The 8,147-nt window shown below is 39.6% G+C and overlaps 1 pseudogene; it reads right to left on the bottom strand.

The window, feature by feature from the left end:
- Positions 1-691: 691 nt before the first annotated feature.
- On the bottom strand, positions 692-2,674 carry LOC101718262 (TBC1 domain family member 15 pseudogene; annotated as a pseudogene).
- Positions 2,675-8,147: the final 5,473 nt, after the last annotated feature.

Raw genomic sequence — 8,147 nt, 5'->3', positions numbered from 1 at the left:
AAGAAAAAAATGGAAACAAATTCTTTGCAAATAGGGAAGGGTGGAGGGGGTGAAGGGAGGGCAGGGGAAGGGGAAAAAAATAAGAACCAAGATACTCATGTAATGGTACAAGATCCCAATGATGTATGTAACTGTATTTTATACCTAAAATGTACCAATAAACTTAATGGGGAAAAAATAATAAAGGAGACATTCCGGTGGGGGAAAAAAAGAATGTATCAGTACACTTTCTTTCCATAACCTTTAAAGCATGATCAATGTCAAGATTTTAAATGTCCACCTTTCAAGTACTTGAAAAAGGGTTTCAATAAACTGTCTTTAAAAAAAAGAAAAGCAAGACAAATGACCATGCAGGTGTTAATCTGCTAACATTTGGGGACAATGGTATCTGTGCTGACTTGTCATCTCTCGTTCCACTGGTAGCAAGGGTAGGCAAGGTGTTGCTCTGAAACACAGATGCAGGACAAGTCACTTTCATCTTCACCAGTGTCTGAATCTGGGGTTGTAACTTCACTCGCATGAAGCCCCAGGATCTCACAAATAGCTCGTGACAATTCCTTGCATTTTACCATCTGTAGAGAAATCGATTCTGCCTTGCACAGTACATCTTCGACATCAATTTTCATGGACAACTCATTGATATGCTTAAGTATTTCATTGAAGCCATAATGTTTTTCCATTATTTGCTGCTTTTCTGATTCAAGAACAGCATAACAGAGAAGAAGATGGAAATTTTTACAGGGCAGTTCAATCCACATTACCTCCCATAGTTGAAGAATATCCAGAAAACTAAATTCCCTTTTAAATCTGATTAAAAGCCATCTGAAGCAAAAATATAGGTATCCCGAGTCCTGAGATTCTAAGTAACTGCAAAATCCACTGTCCAATAATAGAAGTAAGGTACTCAGGTGAATTAACTAGGTCTTCATGCCTTGCATTTGTTCTTCAAATTTTTGATGCATTTGGTCCATGTAAGAGGCAAAGCACCAAAAGGCATCCACTTCATTCTCCATCACATACAAAAGAGGAGAAAGTAAGTCACTCATTCCTTGCACATATCCTAAGTCAAAATCATACATACAATAGGTCATCAAAATGTCATGAAGCAAAATCAGCCCTGGATTATCTTGGCCTTCATAAAATTTGTTTTGTTCGATCTGTTTGGTTAACATCTTTTTCAATAAGACTTCTATGATCTCTTAATCTTGAATTTCTCTTCTCTTGTTCCTCACTGATAGATTTCCACTGTAGCTTCATCCTGAAGTATTCATCAGTTTTTTTGCTTTTGTAATTGAGTTCTTTCCTCCTTCGTACTGTCCCAAGGAAAGTAACCCGGCAGAAATTTCCATGCTTGCTTTCTCAATGAATGACTATGACCCCCTCTAAATATCATCTGCTTCATATTATCTACATTTAAAATTCTCCCTTCAGGATCAATGTTCTTAGTCCATTCTTCCAGCAATACCAGCTCTCTCCGCTGAACAACAGGTCATTCTCCCAAATCAATTCTTGTGATGACTTCAAATCCTGGTTCTTCTTGTTGATTTATCTTTAGACCTGGAATGGCATCATTAAGAAAATCTGCCATTTCTGAAGGTGGTCATTGATGTGCAGAAGGATCACTGTCTCTTAAACTATCAAAAATGTAGTTTGTAACTTTGGAAAATTCTACCAGAGTTGATGTGTAAGGATCCTTTTTAATTTTTTGTGTTAAACCATATGCTGGTTCATCAAGAAGATTTTCAAAAGACTGTGAACGACTCTTATTTTAACAATTCACAAGAAGTATTCATTTATCTTGTGGAGATTCACACAATACCACATATTTTTCAAAAGAGTCAATCGGTAGTTTGCTATCTCCTTGATGAAAGTGCAGAGCAGGGAGAACGACGTCATCCTTTAGACAGAATACCAAATACGACCAGCCCATAATCTCTTTGTTTTGCTTTATTGATTTCAGGTCTGTCAAACCGAACAGGAATGACCATTTGCTTTTCCCATTTCTATGACTTGGAGCATCTCTATTGGTAAGTGATTTCTTTTTAAAAGAGACTGTATTAACCATATCCCACTCAGCTTCATAACTGTTCAAATTTTCCACACCTCGATGAGCTCTTTCTCTTGGGGCCTGGGTCCATTCTACGATCAAAATGGAGTCCTTTCCAGGATAGCGGATACTAGAAGAATCCAATTCATCATCCACTGGTCTCCAGTCCACTATTACTTCAGCATCCTTTTCTAAAACAGGTAATATTCCTGAAATTAAACTGTCTTGGTCATTGGTCTTTGCATAAGATGAGTGAATACATACCCCTTCCTGTTCATATATGATCTTCCCGCTCACAACGCCCGCAGGAGCCACCATGTTTTCTGCGCGTGCCTGGTGATGACGTAGTAGTACCTCACGTGTCTTTCAGAGTCACCGGTAGAGAATCATTTTTACGCTACAGAAAATTCTATGAGATGGATCTTCTAGGCAGGACTACTGATATTCTTATAGGAAGATGAAAGACTATGGAACACTCTTTCTCACAATAGTAGTCATTCCTGCTCCTTAATTCTAAATCTCAGCATAAAGGGAATGTTACCATATTTAAAAAATTATTTCTATAACAAGTCCTAATCGTCCACGTGTATGAATATCTCACCCTAGTAAGACAAAGAACATGTATTCAGAGAGGCAAAGGGAAAAATCATATTAAAAATTTTCATATTATTACTCAAACATACACAAGTAAAGTTATAGGGTGTATGTTTTCTGTTTTCAAGAATACAAGTAATAAATGATTACATCTTCATAGTAAAAAAAACACCCTGTCCATCATTTTATAACTTATTTTTGCCATTTCAAAACATAGTTTTTGTGTGTATTTACCATTTTCCAATGTAATATAATTTCACATGTAATTCCAATGTAATCCAATATTTTACTAAAATATGCTTTTCATTTCCTGAATGGTGATCCTTTGGATGTTTACACATTTAATTTTTACCCATTCTATCTTACTAGATAGTTGTTTCCAACTGACTTGGGATGAACAGCCCTTGTGTACATCTTTGGGTATTTTGAGGGAATGCACGTCTAGAAGTGGAATGGTTGAGTTAAAGAATACAAGCAGATTTGATAAAGGTTGTTAAAAATTGCCTAATTATCCTCAGAAGTCACAGTATTTTCAAGATCTATCAGCAGGTAGATCTCATGCTCATTTCTCCATATCTTCTCAAAGTATAAAATTTATAATATTGTAAATTAAATGTTTTTCAATTACATGTTTTAAATATTTTATGTTAAAATATCTTTGCCCAGTTGGTGAACAAGCATTGGTTTGAATTTTATATTTCATTGAGTTCTAGTGAAACTGAAACTTTTTCATGTTTCAAACAAATATTGACCATTGGATTTATTACTCCAAGTGGTATCTTCATATAAGAAAACTGAGGTTCAGAGAGGCTAAATGACTTGGTCAAGGACACATAGCATGAGGGAAGCAGATAGAAAGATTTTTTTTTCCACATCCTCATATGAAGTGGAATTGTTCTTCAGTTTTCTGGGTAAGAATTAAAGCCTATGAGGGAAAGTTTGTTGGAGTCCAGTAGTTCAAAGACATCTAACTAGTAGTAAGTTTCTTCCAGCCAAATCACCTTTGTAAAATATTGCTTGGAGAATTATGAAGGTTTAATGATTAACAGTCCTTTTTTTTAATTTATAATTCCTAGATAAAGTAGGTCCAGACTGAGATTGGAAGATAAAGAGGAGATTGTTAAAAATAAGTGTCTGGATATGCTGACACTTCCCACACCATCAGTCATGGAATCTGCATCAGTGAAAAACTGAGGGAGACTCCAGTGCCTGCGACCTCCTCCACCAACCCAGCATGAGACGAAGCAACCAGCCACATCTATTTTATGACACTGTAGAACTATCAGCAGACTATTTCAAGAGACACTCGGAAGCCAATGCTTCACTCTTCATTTCCAAATGCCTTTTTTTATTTATAGAAGGCCAGGCCATCACCTGCTAGTTTAACCTTGTGTGACAAAGTCAAAGTCTCCTTTCTTTAATAACTAACTGGAGAATCCATGAGTCAACATTTTAAAAAAGGAAACAATAATACAGAAAACCCAAAGAGTTTCATGAATGTTGAGAAGGAAGAAGAGGAGAAAGAATATTAGCAAACTGCGATCAATAAATATTACCTGAAGGTTTGTTTGTATTAAGGAATATGAAGGACCTGAGAAAGGAAGACACTAACATTTGTTAAAGAAAAATAATCCTAGCATTTCTTCCTATTTGGCTCCAAGGTCTTATCCCAAGAGAGTGATTTTTTTTTCCTTCTCCAAGTTGGCAGTCAAGTGGCCCTTAGGTAGAGTTTAAGAGGGAAGTGGCTTTTAACTCTTGTCCAATCTAAGACCAACTGTGTCCACGACTTTTTTGGTCAAAAAAATAAAAAGAATAGAGTCCTCATAGTCTGCAACCTCCCTGCTCCCCAAAGGAATGTAGGCTAGTCACTTCACCTCTTGGTGCCTCAGCTTGCTCAGCTGTATGATGAGGATGATGAACCATAATATCTCAGCTGATTTTTCTAGAAGCCCCATGAGCCAGCTATTATTCCTACTTCACTGAGTTCTTGAGTTGACTAAAAGAATTAATGTGTGTAAAGTGCTTAGAACTATGGAAGTTCCTCATGAAACGAATAGAGATTCCATCTGACCCACCTATATGTCTTCTGGGTATCTTCTCAAAATAGTCAAAAGACATCACACTACAGACATACATGCATACCCTAGTTCAGGGACGGTGAACCTCTTAGAGCTTTCAATGATACAAACAGCCTGTTGTGACACGAGTGCCATAGGTTCACCACCACTGCCCTAATTTATAGCACCACAACTCACAATAGTTAAATCTTGGAAGCAGCTCACGTATCCATCAACAGATGAATGGATAAAGAAAATGTGATATATAGACACAATATGTATGACTTGGCCATAACAAAAGACAAAGTGGAATCATTTGTAGGAAACTGGATGTACCTTGAGACCATAACATTAAGTAAAATAAATCAGACCCAGAAAGTATTGCATGTATTTTCTTAAACCCAAACTATGCATAATTTAGAAGCAAAATAAAAGATACATAATATTACAGGAAATAATACCAGAGATTAAATGTGAACTATTATATCTCCCAACCTGTTAATTATATGATATACAGAATTCCTGTTCACTAGAAATTGAAGAATGAGTCCTACGAACAATGGAGGTTAAGACTAAGAAGATATTTATTGATAAGAAAGTTCCTGAGAGGCAGGAGGGGTCCCAAGTGGGTAGCCCGGAGATCCCCACTTTACAGAGGAGTTTTATAGGGTGAAACACACGTGAGTAGAATGTGGGCCAAAGCCGTGATCGTCCAATAAGGTTACAAGTATACTCACTTAGGTAACGGTGGTCCAATTGGGAAACAAGTCATGTAATAAGCATGGATGGAAAGAACAAAGATTCTCCTAGGAAGTGGTAGGTCCAGAGGCCTCTGGTCACCCACCGGGGTGACTGATGTCTCTCTAGACTTTGTTAGGCCCAGTGTTTGTTCTTTGAGGAAGTATACAGCTCTGGTCATTTTGAGGCCTAGTTTTCAGCCGATGCATCTCTGGTCACCACTGTGGTGTGTTTCACCTTTGTCCTGATCCTCTTGAGGGCCTAGCCCTATTTGACTGCCTATAATATTTCTACCTAGCTCATCTATCTTAATAATAGGAAACAGGAAGATAGACTTTTTGGAGATGTGATGGGGATCTAGGGACTGGGAAAGACAGGAGACAGGAGGGGAAGGAGAAGTAGTAAAATATGTACCAATTCCCAGGATGAATGTATTTATTGTGTATTGCAAACATAGACTAATAAGGGAAGAAAAATAATAAATGAATTCTCATCACTGTTTAAAAAGAAAACAATGCTGACAAATAAGTGCTCTGTATTTGCTTATTTTTAAATACACCATCCAAAATGGAGCTGCCACGTAGCAATGGCATAAACAGTCTACAACTTGGTTCTGGGAAGCTTTATTACTTCAAAATATGTGTATATATTGGGACCTCATTAATATTTTTATCGAAGTATTTCAAACTTGATACAAATGAGCTTAAAATGAATGTGTACTCTAACAGGCCTTAGGCGTGAAAGTACAAGCACTTCTGAAGAGTGCTTACTCTTGACCAATATGCAAGGGCTCTAGCGGGCCAGCAGCTGTTCAGGCTGTGTTCACCACAGGTGTGCTACAAGCCACGGGGATTTAGAAGATGCGTGCCTAGGGCAACACCAAGTAAAACCAGTGATAAGACTTGTGGGCCAGATGCCATTTTATGCCTTATGCACACATTATGATACAATTCTTATAATGCCCCATGTGGTAAAGATAATGTGTGTCCCATTTTACAGACGAAGAAACTGAGACGTCAAAATTGTAAGCAATGTGTCTACGGTCACTTAGCCAGCAAGTGTTGCTGCTGGGATTTAAACCTAAATTCTAACTCCAGAACTCAGGTGTGATTGTCAGACTACATCTCAAAAAGTTGTGAGATGTACAAAGTTCCTCCTAGCTCTTTCCACTTTTCTCTCTCTTCAGGACTTGTTTATTTTATACATACAGCCCCACCAGCAACTGTAATGATCCTGGGTATTTTTACAGTAGACACTTTGAAAACACAGAAAGCTAGAAAGGGGAAAGATTCAAATAAGATGACTATTGTTTATTTAAATTTGGGTGCATTTCTATGTCTTTTTTTAAGTACATGGTTCAGTATATATGCTTATGTACCAGTAATCAAATTATATATACAATTTTAATCTTTTTTTTTTGCTCATATCCCACAGGATTAAAAAACTTCACGAATTCTCTTTAGACTGAATAATGTACAGCCGCACAGTAATCCCATAATATATTTACTAATCCTCTCAGTTTGGACATTTGAGTTTTTTCAGCTTTTACTGTGGAATTTATCTTTCTCTTTATTGCCAGTTTCTCCTGACATGTCTTCAGAGCTCCCTCAGACATTCAATGATCTCAGTACCTTTTCTTTCCTTCTAAGTTTACTTCCTCACTTCCTGATTAACGCGTTAGTATAAGTGTAGATGTCTGATTAAAGCTTAACTTACTATCTTTTAAAGGGCACGTTTATCAGTTTAAGACAACGGAAGGACTCTTGAACTGTGGGGTACAAGTTATCAGATAATCTAGTCTGGGGCATTACACCAACCCCCAACTAAAGAACGTTAAAGGGCTGGCTTAATTTTAGGAAAGCTGCTAAGAAGACAACATAGAGCTGCGGAGATCATGTGCTATAAGAGAGGGAAAAAGTTTATATGAAGGTGAAAAAATTGGGTAGAAAATTCACTTGGCAGAGAGAAGTGTATTTGGTACCACTAACTTCAGGTCCCCACCTCTTCTTTCTAATGTATTTGGCCTTAGGGAGGGGCCAGCCCACCTTCCCAGCACAGCCTTGTCTGGTTCTCAGTCCTAATTTCTCTACCAAGTGGCGGCCCAGAGCAAGTCACCAGGAGCGGAAATAAAGTTGTGAGAGGAACCATCCTCCTCTGTCACAAGCAGATCCTGTTGGGGCCTCAGGTCCCGCAACACAAAGAGGAGAATAAACAACTCCTGTGGGGCAATTGGAGCCCAGTGTGTCCGTTCCCAAAGCCCGTTCTGCCTCCAGCGCTCTTTCTCGTCCTTCTCCCAGACCCTTCAGGCTTTCGTGGATGCTGGCAAATCACAGCCTCCGCGTAGGGGAGCAAGAGACCTGCTTCCCCCAACTCAAAACCTGTCCTCGCTCTCGTGGGCATCGCGCTTTCGCGGTGCCCGCCTGGGGAAGGCTGTAGTGCCTGAGAGGCAGGAGCGGTGGCTCCGCGCCCTCTGGGTTAGGGGCGGGAGGAAACCCTAAATCCCGAGACCTGGCAGGGCGAGTGGGAGATGAGACCCGTCGCAGCATAAGGCTGAGAGGGGCGGGCCGCAGGATTCCCGCAGAGGCCGCTCTAGTGCCGCCGCAGCGCCGGGGGCCATCCCACGCCCGCCCCGCGGGACCCCGGGCGCCCCCGCGCACCCTCCGCCGGCCCGGCCGCGCTCCTCCCTCCCGCCTCGCTGGTTGGCCCGGGCG

The sequence above is a fragment of the Heterocephalus glaber genome, unplaced genomic scaffold (assembly GCF_053883595.1).
Source record: "Heterocephalus glaber isolate CG9 unplaced genomic scaffold, H.glaber_assembly_v1.0 deba00001481, whole genome shotgun sequence".
NCBI lineage: Eukaryota > Metazoa > Chordata > Mammalia > Rodentia > Bathyergidae > Heterocephalus > Heterocephalus glaber.
This window is presented reverse-complemented; position numbering and strand designations above follow the sequence as displayed.